Genomic DNA, 15833 nt, shown 5'->3' with positions numbered 1-15833 from the left:
AACCTCACATTGTTTCAAAATTAAGACTTCTCCTTTCTTTCACTCCTTTCCTATCACTTTTTCTCTCCCCACTACCAACCACAATTTCTGGCAGAGTTAGGGCCTAAAATGGTGTGAGATAAAAGACAAGAAAGTTCCTAACGGATTCATATTCTTTTGCATATTCTTTTAGTGTAGATTCATATTCTTTTAGTGTAGATTCTCTGGGCCAGGCAACTCATTCTCCTGTGGATCCTTTCATGGTTCTTCAGAAAGCCCACATTACCAAAATCTCCTCATCTCCTCAGGTCTTACAACCATTCAAAGTAAAACAAAGAGCTCTGGAAAAATTAAAAATAAGACCTCTGGAAAAAAATAATAATGAGTTGGAAGACAAAGCAAAATGGTGGAACAAAAGTAATGTATATGTAGTAGAAGGGATTAAAAAATACAAATATGAGAGAATGGAAAAGCATGTTAAAGCACCAATCCGTGACACCCAACAAATAGGACTGCAGAATGAGACTGACCACAGTGGGAAGAAAACTATCATAGCAAAATGACAAGCTATTTTGTAGAAATGAAGAATACAAAATTGAATAACCCACTCACTCCTCACCTCAAAACACATTTCTGTGATTCTTTTGAACACCAATCAGAAGAAAGGTATTTCTTTCAGAAGGAAACACTAGGCCACCCGAGAATGGAGAATAAAAATTAATTCAACACAGGACTGGAAGACGCAAAGTTTAGGTTAAAAATTCAGAGGCTGCAACCTGGGATTTTATATGAAACCAACTATCACTTAACTATGAAGAAAATGTTCAACATCATTAGCCATTCAGGGAAATTCAAATCAAAACTACATTGAGATACCAACTTCCCCAATTAGAATGGCAAAAATTGACAAGGCAGGAAACAACAAATGTTGGAGAGGATGCAGAGAAAGAGGAACACTCTTACACTGTTGGTGGAAATGCAAGTTGGTAGAGCCACTTTGGAAAACAGTATGGAGGTTCCTCAAGAAGTTAAAAATGAGCTACCTTATGACCCAGCAATTGTACTATGGGGTATTTACCCCAAAGATACAGATGTAGTGAAAAGAAGGGCCACATGCACCCCAATGTTCATAGCAGCAATGTCCACAATTGCCAAACTGTGGAAGGAGACAAGATACCCTTCAACAGACAAAGGATAAAGAAGATGTGGTCCATATATACAATGGAATATTACTCAGCCATCAAAAGGATGATTACCCACCATTTGCATCAACATGGATGGAACTGGAGGGTATTATGCTAAGTGAAATACATCAAGCAGATAAAGTCAATTATCATATAGTTTCACTTATTTGTGGAACATGATGAATAGCATGGAGGACATTAGGAGAAGGAAGGGAAAAATGAAGGGGAGGAAACCAGGGGGAAAGACAAACCATGAGAGACTATGGACTCCAGGAAATAAACCGAGGGTTTCACAGGGGAGTGGGTGGGGGATGGGTTAGCCCAGTGATGGATATTAAGGAGGGCATGTATTGCATGGGGCACTGGGTGTTGTATGCAAACAATAAATCGTGGAACACTACAAAAAACAAATGATGTACTGTATGGTGACTTACATAACGTAATAAAATAAAATTAAATAAATAAATAATTTGGGGAAGGCCCTGGGTGGTTCAGTCATTAAGTGTCTGCCTTTGGCTCAGGTCATGATCCAGGGGTCCTGGGATCAAGCCCCACATCATGGTCCCTGCTCAAGGAGAGGCCTGCTTCTCCCTTTCCCCTGCCCCCCCCCCCCCCCCCCCCGCTTGTGTTCCCTCTCTCGCTGTCTCTCTCTCTGTCAAATAAATAAATAAAATCTTTTAAATAAATAAATTTTAAATGGATATTTTGGAAGTGCATATCTTCAAAAGTTTTATCTTCAGTGAGCTTTTTCTCAGAAGGTATGGGAAGATGTGCCTTACCAAAAAGAAGGAGTAGATAAGGAAAGATAAGGCATGGAATCCAGTCAACACAGGAAAAAACTTTGATTTTTATGGATGAATCAGTAGAGAACAATTTAAAACAATATTAAGAACATAGCAGAACCAGGAGACACAGTGAAAGAAGTAGAGGAGTATGAGGCCATGTGGTGTAGATCAGAATAGAGACGACTCCAGCACTTCTCACTGGAAGCTGTTTTTCAATACTTTCCTTTTTCAATAGTGCTTCCATATAACCATTTTAAAAGGAAAATTTTGGGGGGCACCTGGCTTGTTTAGTCAGAAGAAGATGCAACACCTTGTCTCCAAATCATGAGTTCAACCTTATGTGGGGTATAGATACTACTAAAAATAAGTAAACCTAAAAAATAAAATAAGATGAAAATTTTGTAAAATACAAGAATTGTTAGAAATGAAAAGGAAGGACAGGAGGGAAGAGGAGGAGCAAAACAAAAAACGGTCAGAGAAAATTTTGGCCAAAACTATGTTATAATGTGGCAAATTATCTCGTCAACTATGAACCTACACTGCACCAAACATAGGAGCAATTTATGTATCTCATTGGAAGAATTAATGGATTTCCTTAAGGAATTAATTATCATGTCAAATGACAAGACATAAAAGAAGTGGAAAAGATATCAATATATCCCTGAGATTCTACCGTAGAATTCGAAGGCCATAAGACATTCGACCAAGAAGAAAGCCCTTAGGTGCTGAACATTCTTTCTGAAGGAAGACTTCGGGAAGAAAGACTAAGCTGGACTTTGAAGGACAGGGAGAATGTGGATGACAGAATGGAGAAACGATTGTCTGTGAACAAGAAAGAACAAGATGAGCTCTGTGTACCAAATGACAAAGACAATGCCAGTATCTGTCTGCACTGGTGCTCCTCTCACTGTCCACTTAGTGGGAGGCTACCCAGCACATTACTGATATTTTGCTACAGGGAAAATGCTTTTAGTTATTTGTCAAGGCTCTATTGACATTTGAGGATGAAAAAGTCCTTTTTGAGTAAATGTCCTGAGCATCCCAAGTTGTTTAAGAACAACCTCTTGATGCCATTAGCACACCACCCACCCTGTGGGGACACCCAAAATATCTCCGGACATTGACAAATGCCTAAAAGTGTAAAATGGAAGGAGAAAGTCAGTCAAGTTCAGTAGAAAAATCAGTTTTCATAGTGCAAACACTATATCAGTTCTCCCATGTACATCTTATAATGTACCTGAGGACCAAAGCTTCAAAACTATGCATGCCATGATTAGAGAGAAAAGGTGGGCACATAGTGGAGGGAAAAATACTAACTCAATACAGAAGATAATGGTGTAGATATCTAATGATCCATATGAACTGTCATGGGTAAATGAGGATTAAATTCTTTACCACACATTTCTTGACAATGTCACATTGTGTAAAGTTCAGGGTTTTGGTGAATGAGCCAAGACTTCACTGGAGGTGACACATGGTCCTGGCTTGGCTTTCAAATCCGGCTTGCGGTCCCAAGTCATCAGATGGATCCAGGATAGATCGAAACAAAGCTACATTGGCTCAAGGTAATGGTTGCTTCTGCCAGCCATCTCCCTATTGTGACACCAAAGTCCTCATCCAAGAACATAAACAAGGTGATGTTAGCACCACAATGACAGGCTGGTGACTGGTTTTAGTTTGGGATTTGATCCCTGACTTCACTAAATATCCAAATTTAAATGCACTTCTCTTTCTAAGTAGACCTAATAATAAACATGTTATATAATCAGTGAATCTTTATATAAATCCAAAATTTGTCCTGAAAAGCAGTTACACAGCAATTAATTAAGCACCTACCTTATCACTGTAACCACACAAAGACCAGCGGTGCATAGGTGGTACCCTGTACGAGCATAACAGGGAGGAAGGACCATGGGATCAATAAGGAGAGAGCTACACACAAAGCCGAGGAGTCTTGGAAAGAGAGATCCCTATCGATTCAGAGTCAGGAAAGGGCACAAGAAGAGGGTTGCCTTTGATGTAACATCAGGAAAGAATAAGGAGTTTCAACCCAGTGGGACTGAGGCAAGGACAGTGGCAAGGGGAGGCTACAGGGAGCAAAGTCCTCAGCAGAAAACTGGTGGCCTATGCAGTAATCCACCTGGAATTCACCAAGGACAGTCGTGTGAGTCACGATCACAAGAATCCAGTTGAGCCATAGATGAAAGTCCGCAAGTGTCAAACAAGGAGATTGATAGTGTTGAGAGTGGTTTCTCAGCCAGAACATTTGGGTCCTTACCCTGCCTGCCACCCACAAACATGGTCTGAGGGTCGACTTACTTGACCTCTCTTGTCCCATTGTCTGCATCTGGGAAGAAATGATATGCCCATCTCATGGGGAGGTGCTGGGAGAGAGGACGTGACCAGTTGACCGTGAGCTGAACCCAGGCAATTGGGTTCACCTTCCCTGTCCTTGGAGTGCAGGTTCCTCTTGCCGGCTCCACTCCCAGAAGCAGCCCCAAGCACAGTGCCCTGAGGTTGAGACCACCTGAACTGAGAATGTGACTGAACAAACTTGAGGCCCCTCTGTACACTTTCTAATTCTGGCACGTTGGTGTGGAGATTTACCCATCTTTTCTCTTACTCAAGACAAACTTCTTATGTAAGACCCCTTGCTCATTAAAACTGCCACATACCACCTGGAGGGGCCGGCCTTTTCTTCGGTTTCTCCCTACTTTCTGTGTACAGGGGCTGCCTTCAGATTACACCCAGGAAGCTGCAGAGGAGGTTGCCAACCAAGGGAGGGCGACCACACATCTCAGATTTCTCAGGAGAATCCTGGTTTATGCTGCTCTCCTGGCAGTCCACTCATTTTGGGAACTCTTTCACACTCTAAATTACCCACTTCAGGCCAATAACTGTTATTATCACCTCACACACTGGGTTGTTGTTGACAAGATTAGAGGAGGTTTGACCAATGCCTTGCCTCCAGTGACCGCTCTACTATTGTGTGCCATTCATATTTTATTGCATTTTGAAAACAGATAAACATCCATGGCTGCTGGGCTTTGAAAAGATTAACAAACCAACAGTGTGTGGAATGTGTTTGACAGAGAAGTGCTATGTAAATTATACCTCAATAAAAACTCTTCCAAAAAGAAGTCAGAACAGTATAAGTAAGCAAGGATCAAAATATAGTGCTGTATATCACACACAGAACTTTTGCCTCAGATCTCAATGTGACTTTCTCTAGATCATTTAGAGAATGTAAAGTTCAACCAAGTTTGCTGTGGTCTCTGACAGTCCCAGTAGTCCCTCAAGGTATATTAGAAGAGCTTTCTCAATTGTATAAAGTGAGTCACAGGCGGCTGCCATGGACACAGCACCTGATCTGTGCCCAACCCAGTCCTAAGGACTTGTGACAATCCCAGGACTATTCCCAGGGTACAAAGAAATGCAATCTTGAAATCTCCATAGCTGGCTGGCCCAAGGCTGGTAGTGAGCCTGGTCTAGGAATGGCCTAGATACTGTGAACAACCAACATCTCACTGCCTTCGAGATGTCTCCAAGGCCAGGTCCTTTCTTAACACCGCCGGCCTGGGTAACTAACTCCCTCCCTTCCCAAGTTCTTTGACATGATCATAATGAGGAAGAGGTTCACTTCCAAAGAATATACCTGAGGTTAATGTACCAACAGCCCTGCAGGTAAGGGCGGAACTGGTTTTCCAGAATGAGTAAAAAAAAAAAAAAAATGTGGGGTATTTTGTCCCCAAATGTCCCCAATTCATATCAGTAACTTACAACTTAGGAATGTTTAAAGATCATCTAAATTTCCAAAAGAAAAAAAAAAAAAACTTCATAGGCTTTTGTGTCAATGCATGAATCATTGAGAAAAGATGGTTCTGACTGACTGTTATTACTTTTATGCAATACGGCAAGGGCTCAATGACCAAAGTCTTGATGTAAGTATATCTCAGGTCTTCTGTGAGACTGAGGGCAGTCCAAATATAACTCACTCTTGCTGCATTTTTTCTTTCTCCTATGACACAAGTTGTTCGGGGCAAAACCTGTACAAATTCACCCATACACCATGGTCTGTCATAGTACGGGATCAATAAGTGTCACACCAACACCCAGACTGAAGACTCCTTCATTCCTCTACTTTCTGAGCATCATCTGGGGACCTGACTTAGAACCCCTTTTGGGGAAAGAAAACATCATGCTAGCTACACGTGCATCCTGACATTGGTTTCTTCTCTTTCTCCCTGTCAACACTGGCTTGACAATGTGTCATTTGCAGGCTGAGTGTACTGCTTGTTCATTCACCTGAGAATGATCATCATCTGCTCTGGAGAACACATGAAAATAAAAAAATATATACAACTCTCTGTTGTGGGCACCATGTACATCATGTGGGATATTATTTTATTTTATTTTATTTTATTTTATTTCTTGATGAGGAAGAAACCTCTACCAGGACTTATGTCCCCACAGATCCTAGGGAAAGTCCATAGTATCTGAGGCACCAGGAATAGTCCCCATTAAGATCTAGCCAAAAAGTCTCTCATTTCATCACTAAAGTCCTTTGTTTGCCTTTGGAATGGAGATTGACAGCAATGGTCAAGTGGGGGAAAGTACACACATAAGAACATCACCTTCTTCCCTATCTCTAGCCTCTTCCTAAATTAGTATTGTTCTTAGCAACTTATGCCCCCAGCTGAATGATGGAGGGAAATGGGTCGCTAATAATCCAAACAGCAAATACTGCATTCGTGAGTAATTAACTCATCTCTCTGACTCTCTCATCAATTTCTTTTTCTTTTTCTTAACTTGAGTCAATATTGTTTTTCTTGTTGCTATTACCTCCTATTGTCCCTGCTTAAGCTGATGTGGTTTTTCTATTTCTGTAGTCTGAGGCTGTCCTGTGTCTCTCTTGACAGCCAGAGGCAACATGGTGTGTGCTTTCCTTATCTTGCCAAATAAAGTGCTCCAGAGCCTCTGTACCTACTGTTCTTTCTGCCAAGAACGCTCCTTCCCACACTTTCCCCTTCATATCATTGTCCACTCATCCAGGCTTTAAAGTCCGTCCTCCTGGAGCTGGCCTGGACCTCTGTACAGGACACGGCCCACCATGGTTGTTTTGTGGTTCTGTGCAGCAAACTCTTTCTGATGTCATTCATTCTGTTATGGGATTGTTTGTTGTCTCCCCTGTGAGAAGTAAGCTCCACAGGGTCAAAGTCCTGGTTGAACACCTGAATCTGGTTCACACAGCACAGCCCCAGTCATGGGGGAAGCTCGTGGTTACTGTGGAACAGAGGATGGATGGATGGATGGTGGATGGATGAAACCTCCCATTTATTCCTAATTACCTTGTTTGAAGCCTGAATAAGCTCTTCACAGAATGTCTGTCATTCTTGCAAAACCAGGGGTGGTATTATTCCTGCTCATTTTAGAAATGAGGAAAAAGAAACTTGAAATGAACAGCACTTTCACTTGCCCGAGGACACTTCCTGATTAGGTGTTGCCTCCAAGATTTGAATTCACATCTGTTTATGCCCAAACCTGGTCACATTTCGTCCACTCACACTGCCTTCTGCTGACCAACCACTTGCTCTATAGTTTGCATCATCCTTTGAATCGGTGGGAAAAAAATCCTGAACAGCTAAAAAAAATTCATAGATTTATAATAGACTGAATTTATGAAATTGAGTAAATTAGATGAGATACTCTTTTTTAAGTATTTTATTTCTTTATTTGAGAGAGAGAAAGACAGAACAAGCAGACCGGAAGAGAAGAGCAAAGGGGAGGAGAGGCAGAGTGAGAAGCAGGCTCCCCACTGATCAGGGAACATGCCGCAGAGCTCGATCCTGGGACCCTGAGATCATGACCTGAGCTGAAGGCAGACGCTTAACTGACTGAGCCAACCAGGCATCCCCAAATGAGATATTCTTTATAAAAACAGCCTCAGTGAAAATAAGGCACTCTGAGTATTCTCAAAGGTCAAGTGCCTTACTGAAGTCTGTGGATGAGGGAAGTCTGCCCTCTAGAGGAGGTACGTGGTATTCTTCTTTATACCGATGTGGTTTTATGATGTTTAATTGGGTTTTTACCCACATAGGCCAAAAGTACATAAGGCTCACAAAAGCCATAAGGACTCCCTCCCCTCTCCTTCTCCCAAACACCTCAGTGTCTGTGACGCCAAAGGGACCCTTGCCCAAGACCCACTTTTTTTTTTTTTTTTTTTTTTAGTAGCATATAATGTATTATTTGCTTCAGGAGTACAGGTCTTACACAATTCACAGCACTCCCCATAACACATACCCTCCCAAGACCCACATCTTAAAAGATCCCAACTATTACACACACACACACACACATTTATTGATTGATTGATTGATTGATTGTAATTTCCTTAACCCTTTTATTTTAAAATATAGTTTCACAGGAAGTTGCCACAAACATGTGCAGAGATGTTCTGTGCCTCCTTCAGCCTTGGTCTCTCAATGGTAACACGTTAAATACTTAGAGTACAATATTAAAGCCCAGAAATCGTCATTGATACAAAGCACTTACTCAGATTTCCACAGTTTCACTCCTGTTCATTTGCATGTCTGTATAGTTTTATGCAACTTTATTACATGTGTAGCTTCATGAAATCATCACCATAACCAAGATACAGAATCATTTCTTCACCGAAAGTCTACCTCGAGCCATTTCTCTTATAGTCACACTGGCTCTGTCAAACCCATTCCTAATCCCTGGCAAGCATTATAATTTTGAGATTTCTAGAATATTCTAGAACCTTATATTACCATTTTATAGTCTCTAATCGTTTGAAATTGACTTTTTTCATTCAGTAGAATTCCTTTCATGTGTGTGTATCAATAGTTAGCTCCTTTTTCTTACTGAGTAGTAGTTCTGAATGCACTGCAAATTGTTTAACTTTTTACCCATTGAAGGACACTGGGTTGTTTCCAGTGTATGGCGAATTTGAATGAAACTGCTCTGAACATTCACGAACAGGCTTTCCCACAATTATTTGGTAAGACCACATGGACCATACTCAGTTCTCAGTGCTCTGGGTATATCCTCACTTGGGAGGGAAGTCGCACCATCTCTCTCTGTCTCTCAAAAATGGGGACCTCAGTCCACCCTCTCTCACTTTTGGACCATAAGAGAAGAGGAAAAGGAAGACATTCAGCTGCAGAACTGGAGATGGTCACACAGATTTGCAGGAATTTGCATCTGTAGAGATGAACACTGACCCATTTGTTGAAGGTGTCTACATAGGGAGGGGAGCAATTTTCAAGCAAGAATTGATAATAAAGGTAATTGAAGGAATGGAGCAATAAAAAGGGAAGATGGAGGATGTCCAATGATTGATTCTTTGAGAAGACAGGGCTGAGGGGAAAAAAAGAAAGAAAGGAAATTGTAGTGAAGTAAATGGAATAGCACATCAACAGAAGTTCCTACAGGTAAAAGTACGTGGGTGTTCTATCCAGTGCACATATCACTGCATCATTTCTGTAACTTTGAAGTTATTTTCAAGTACAAAGTTAAAAACTGTCTTCCTGAGGCAAAAAATGCATTGTGATGAACACAGCTTCTTTGTTCATCTCCGTGGTAATAAGAATATCGAGCACATTTTCATGTATCTGTTGGTCATCTGAACGTCTTCTGCCCATTGTTCAATTGGATTATTTGTTTTCTGCGTGGTGCCCCCAGAGAATATTCTCAATGTGTTTTCCTTCCTTTTTGTCTTTGATGAGTTTTTTAAGAGTAATTTTAGGTATATAGCAAAGCCGAGCAGAAAGCGCAGAGAGTTCCCACAGATCTCCTACTCAACACGCACGCAGCCTCCCTCACAACAACATGCCCCACCAGGTAGTATGTAACTGTCCCTCAGAACAATGTATTACTTGCAATATAACCCATGTGAAATTTTACTAGTTACCAAGCACGTTTAGATATAACCTTAAAAAAAAACACATACTGGCAACAGGCCTCTGGGGGAGAGGACGATAAACGGCCTTGAAGCTGAGCAACAGGAAATGCCGCCTACTTCATTTTTCTCTTATCGCCCCCTGCCCCCTTGGAGAGCACCTGTGGCTAATTAGATAAGTCCTTTGAGTGTGCTTGTTCGACTATAAACTTTATACTGCTTGTCCAGACAGATTTCGCCTTCCTTCTTTTTATCTACAAGGCATATGACTAACGTTTGGCCTTCTTCGGCTCTTCTGTTGATTACTGTTTCTATCTAATAAAAGTGAGACTGAGGAGCTGTTCGGGGCAACAGTCTTTTCTACTGTTGTCCCCTGCTTCCTTTCTCTTGTAGCTGACTTGTTTGTGCCTCATTCGTCTCCCGTGCACCATCAGGAAGCGGCAGTAGTCCATCAGTTACACAGGATGAACCTCTGTGGACACACTCTTATCACACAAAGCCCATAGTTCACCTTAGGGTTCATTCTTGGTGTTTTACAGTCTACACCTTTTGTGAAATCTATGTGATGACCATCTTCCCCCCTCCCGTAGTACTGAGAGTTTCACCATCCTTAAAAATCATCTAAGCTCTATTCCTTCCCTCCTCTCCCAAGCTCTTAACAGCCACTGGTTTTTTTAATGTCCCCATAGTTTTTACTTTTCCAGAATGTCTGCTACAGAATGCAGAGATCCAGCAGAGCCCTAAGCCCCTTAGACACAGGAGCCACTCAGTGGGAGGACCCTGGACTCCTGAATGACCGGATATGGTCAGGATGTGTCATGGACAGGCCACTAGGAGCACCCTGTTCCAGGTCAATGTAACAATTATTTAGAATGTCCAGCCCAGGGGCGCCTGGGTGTCACAGTCAGTTAAATATCTGACTCTTCACTATTTGTTATGCTCCATAAATAAGAGAAATCATATGATGATTGACTCTCTCTGCTTGACTTATTTCACTCGGCATAATCTCTTCCAGTCCCGTCCATGTTGCTACAAAAGTTGGGTATTGATCCTTTCTGATGGAGGCATCATACTCCATAATGTATATGGACCACATGCTTGCTCTCTCAAATAAATAAATAAAATCTTTAAAAAAAAAAAATCTAGAATGTCAAACAAGGATGGGGCATGTTATCCTTGATACTGTCTAGGAAAACTAGCTCATGATGATCAGTAAAGGCAGTTGACTTTTATTCCATTTCACTGTTGTTCTTAAATCCTCCACACACAGGCACCCATTCATTCTCCATACACTGTGGGAACACTCCCCCCACACCACCCTCCACCACCAGCATGTCACAGAGCTTCTCCCCTATACTGGCCAAGTGTGTTGCACTGAGATATTCTAATAATTATGAGCCATTATTTTTTTTAATTTTTTATTTTTTATAAACATATATTTTTATCCCCAGGGGTACAGGTCTGTGAATCACCAGGTTTACACACTTCACAGCACTCACCACAGCACATACCCTCCCCAGTGTCCATAATCCCACCCCCTTCTCCCAACCCCCCTCCCCCCAGCAACCCTCAGTTTGTTTTGTGAGATTAAGAGTCACTTATGGTTTGTCTCCCTCCCAATTCCATCTTGTTTCATTGATTCTTCTTCTACCCACTTAAGCCCCCATGTTGCATCACCACTTCCTCATATCAGGGAGATCATATGATAGTTTAATCCACTGAGATAATAAAAAAATAAGTAGAACTGGGTGTGGTGCATAAAAAATGAATTTTGGAACATTGAAAAAAATAAAATAAAATAAATTATGCTGACTTTGAATAGCATGGATTAGCTTTGCCAATTTTTATGCTTTATATTAATGCACTCATACAGTTTGCATTCTCTGAGTGTCTGGCTTTTTTCACTTAATATAAAGTTTGTGAGATTCATCTATACTCTGGCAAGTAATAGCAGGTCTTTTCATTGCTGTATAGCATGCTATTATGTGAATATACCAAAATTTATCTTTCTATTCTAATGTTAGGGGCATTTGAGGAGTTTTCATTTGGGGGCTACTATAATTGTATTACTGTGAACATTACACGCCTGTAAAATTACAATGAACTACCACATAAAACAATGATCCTTGGGAAATAATATGTTCACATTTTCAACTTAATAAATGTTTATGTGTTATTTTCTATGACGAAAAATAAGTAGAAAATGGAGATATATATATGTATTTTGGGGATAAAGGAAGAAGATCAGGAACTCAGAAATGACTTCTGCAACCAAATGGAATCAATTGCCATTGGCCCTTCTCTGAGCAGTGTATTTTCCAAAAATACACAGTCCAACCACTGAATAATTGTTTTTTAAAAATTACTTTTAATTGCATTTTAAGGATTATTTGGAATTTTTTATATTTTTTTATTATGTTATGTTAGCTAACAAATAGAAATACGTAGTGTGCAGCAATTCTCTCTTTTTTGAGAGAGAGAAAGAGGCAGGGGAGGAGCAAAGAGAGAAGGAGAAAGAGAATCCTAACCAGGCTCCATCCCCTGCAGGGAGCCCAACTCAGTCTCACAACCCTGAGATTATGACCTGAGCAAAAACCAAGAGCTGGATGCTTAGCCGACTGAGCCACCCAGGTGCCGTATTGTGTGCAGCAATTCTTAAATCCTGTTTTTCTGGGGCACCTGGGTGGCTCAGTGGGTTAAAGCTTCTGCCTTCAGCTCAGGTCATGATCTCAGGATCCTGGGATCGAGCCCCGCATCAGACTCTCTGCTCCGCAGGGGGAGTCTGCTTCCTCCTCTCTCTCTCTGCCTGTCTCTCTGCCTACGTGTGATCTCTCTCTCTGTGTGTGTTCAAATAAATCAATAAAATATTTTTTTTAAATCCTGTTTTTCTTTCTCTTCAGTTCCTCTCCCCTCTTTGGTCTTTACTCAAATGTCTCTTTCTCAGAGAGAAGAATAGCATTTTTAGATTTTTCCTAGTCTCAATAGAAGACAGCCGGTTTTACATATTTACTTCAGTCTTAAATGTTGCCACATCACATGCCTGGAAGCCAGATTACATAGGGGTGAGGAGTAAATGGAAGGTTAAAAAGAGAAGTCAGTCACCCTCCAGGGCCTTGTGATGGTTGTTCCATATGTTGGTCAACAGAACCTAAATGTGCTATTTTTGGGAATGTGTTCTCTAGAATAATCGAGGACAACACATGTTTATATAAAAACGAAGAGAACTGTCTGACCAGACTCTGGAGAGTCCTTCCACCAAGAATGCTCATTCCTAGACACCTCACCCTCTCTCCCGCACCTCCCTCAGAGCTGGGCTGAAGCATTATGCCCTCGGTGAGTCCTTCCTGGTCCTCCAGCTTTGTGTTTGTCTGAGCTTATCAATAGTGATGGTATCAGCTAGCAATGCCTTGGAGACTCCCTGAGCCGGTACCACCTGTATTGATCCCCCACATTCCAACTGGAGCTTACGTGGTGGCTAGACCAAGCCTGAGGTTCTTGTTATGACCGCAAGAAGCAGCTCAGCAACAACCATACGGGAGCTTCAAAAAACAAGGTTGATTACTCACAATTCCTGGGAGGAATACTGCATGCAGGGGTCGCACTTGGAAGTAACCGGGAGAGAGAGATTGAGTTCTGACCTGGGCTTCTGCCTTTTTTGGAGCTGAGGGTGGGGTGCCTTAGGGTTTCCTGGGTTCACTCTTTGGTGGTGAATTGAAAACATACAGTGACAACTAGGGCGCAGGAGGGAAAAGCAGGGTCCGTCAAGCAGTCATCTTTCTTTCTGTGGTCTTGGCCTTAGGCTGATGCTGAAATTATCTATGTGCCCTGATTTGCGCTATCAAACTGGGCCCCCAAGAGGTATGCCAGCCATAAGGGAATGTTGGCTGGGATTCAAAGTCGTTGCAGATAAGCCACAGCATATGATACACTGATTCAACTACATGAATAAGAGGTAGGAAAATGTTTCTAGAATGCCTTTTGTGTACAATAGTCCAGTGAAAAAGCCTCCGTAGTTATATAAGGGAAATTTCATAACTAATATTCGCCAGGTGTGGGGCTATGTTAGCCAGAGTGGTCAAAAGTAAATAAAACTATTTTAGTTGCTGATACCATCCAGACCCTATCTCCATGGTCTAGACTCTAAGAAAAGGCAGCAGGGAAATGTGGTTCTCTCTATGCAATGCCTAATGCTTGTTTTGTCTCTGGATTCAAAGCTTCATGAGATGAGCTTCCAACAGAAGTAAAACATTGCAGTGTGGCAGTTCATGACTCCTGGAAAGGCAACATGAGAAGCTTCTATAAGATCTCCCAGCCCTGTACTGACAAGGAGCCCACCTGGATCCCAAGAGTGCAGAATCAGATGAGAGCTAGGTGGTTGTATTAGTGTCCTAGGGCTGCTGACGCAAAGTGTCACAACTCAGCCAGCTTAAATCAATAGAAAGATAGTCCCTCCTATTTCTGGAGGCTAGAAGTCCAAAATCAAGATGTTGGTAGAGCCAGGTTCTCTCTGAAGACTCTAGGGGAAAACCCTCCCTTGCCTCCTCCTAGTTTTTGGACATTGCTGATAACCCTTGGGTTTCTTGGCTTGTAAATGCATCACTCCAACCTCCACCTCCACATGGTTTTCTCCCTCTTTGCATCCAAATTTCCTTCTAAAATCACATTGTTAGACCAGTTGTTGTGGCCCGAGTCCCCCAGATAAACAAAGACACCGTTATCAGATAGGATATGCCAGTGCTCCCAGAAGCAAGGGGCAAAGGCCAGATCCTTCTTCAAGTAAAATTAATTCTTTATTACACAGCTTCATTCCATAAACAGACTCTCCGCGTGGGAAAAATGACCACCAACAGCCCCGAATCAACAGTCTCTCTAATTAGCTACTGCAGGAGAAAAAACTTCTTTCTTTTTGTGTCCAAACTTCAATTCTAGAGAAGTTATATAATTGACCCTGCATGGATCACACAGTTACTTTCTAGCCAACTGCTGTTGCCAAACAAATGGAATAATGTGATTGACCAGGTTGGGTTTTTGTGTCCATGTCTATGGTTATGGATTGAGGGTCCATAACCAGAAAAAAAGGGGATGGAAACAGCCAGGATTTGATCAATAAATGCCAGCCTCCCCAACAACTGTCCCAACTTCCAGCTTAGGACCAACCAGAGAAGACCAAATGTATCCCCCTAACCGATGACATAGGATGTCCACTTCTGATCAGCCAGCCCCCAGCTTTCCCACACCGATAAGTTCCAGTCAGAGCACACCTGAAGTTTCCTCCCTTCCTGTCATTGAGTCTCTCCCTTGTGCATTCATTTCCTGTACGGTGACTTTCAAACTTTTTCACTAAGAAATTCCTAATGATGAAAGAGAGGGAGCTAGTTATTCTCCTTCTCTGGAGCAGTGGAGGTAAGTGAACAATAAGTATATTAAAAATAATAATAGCATAAACAACATCAACCCTGTATTATGCATTTACTATGCACCAAGTTAGTGCTAAGGACTTTGCACACATTTTCTCATTTAATCTGTGCAACTAACATGGTTTTCTGGACTGGTTGCTGCAGAAGTTGTGGTTCAGAGTTCTATTTTTGTATGAGGTCTGGCCATTGCCCTTTTGAATTCAGTCTTTCAGGAAGAAGTTGTTATGGGTGGAAGAGTATGTGTTGTGTGGACAGAGGTCTCTGTTCTTGGATTCCCCAGGAAAGATTTATGTGAGGATCCATACTGGAATAAAGATAGAAGGAAAGTAGCCAGCACCAAGCAGTTTATTAAGCACAGTACACTCTCAAGAAGGGAGAGTGGGGGGCGCCTGAGTGGCTCAGTGGGTTGAGCCTCTGCTTTATGCTCGGGTCATGATCTCAGGGTCCTGGGGTCGAGCCCCATATCGGACTCTCTGCTCGGCAGGGACCCTGCTCCCCCCCCCCCCCCCCCCCCCCCCCCCGCCGCCGCCTGCCTCTCTGCCTACTT

The sequence above is a fragment of the Mustela nigripes genome, chromosome 1 (genome assembly GCF_022355385.1).
Source record: "Mustela nigripes isolate SB6536 chromosome 1, MUSNIG.SB6536, whole genome shotgun sequence".
In the NCBI taxonomy this organism is placed as follows: domain Eukaryota; kingdom Metazoa; phylum Chordata; class Mammalia; order Carnivora; family Mustelidae; genus Mustela; species Mustela nigripes.
Note: the sequence above shows the minus strand (reverse complement) of the source record.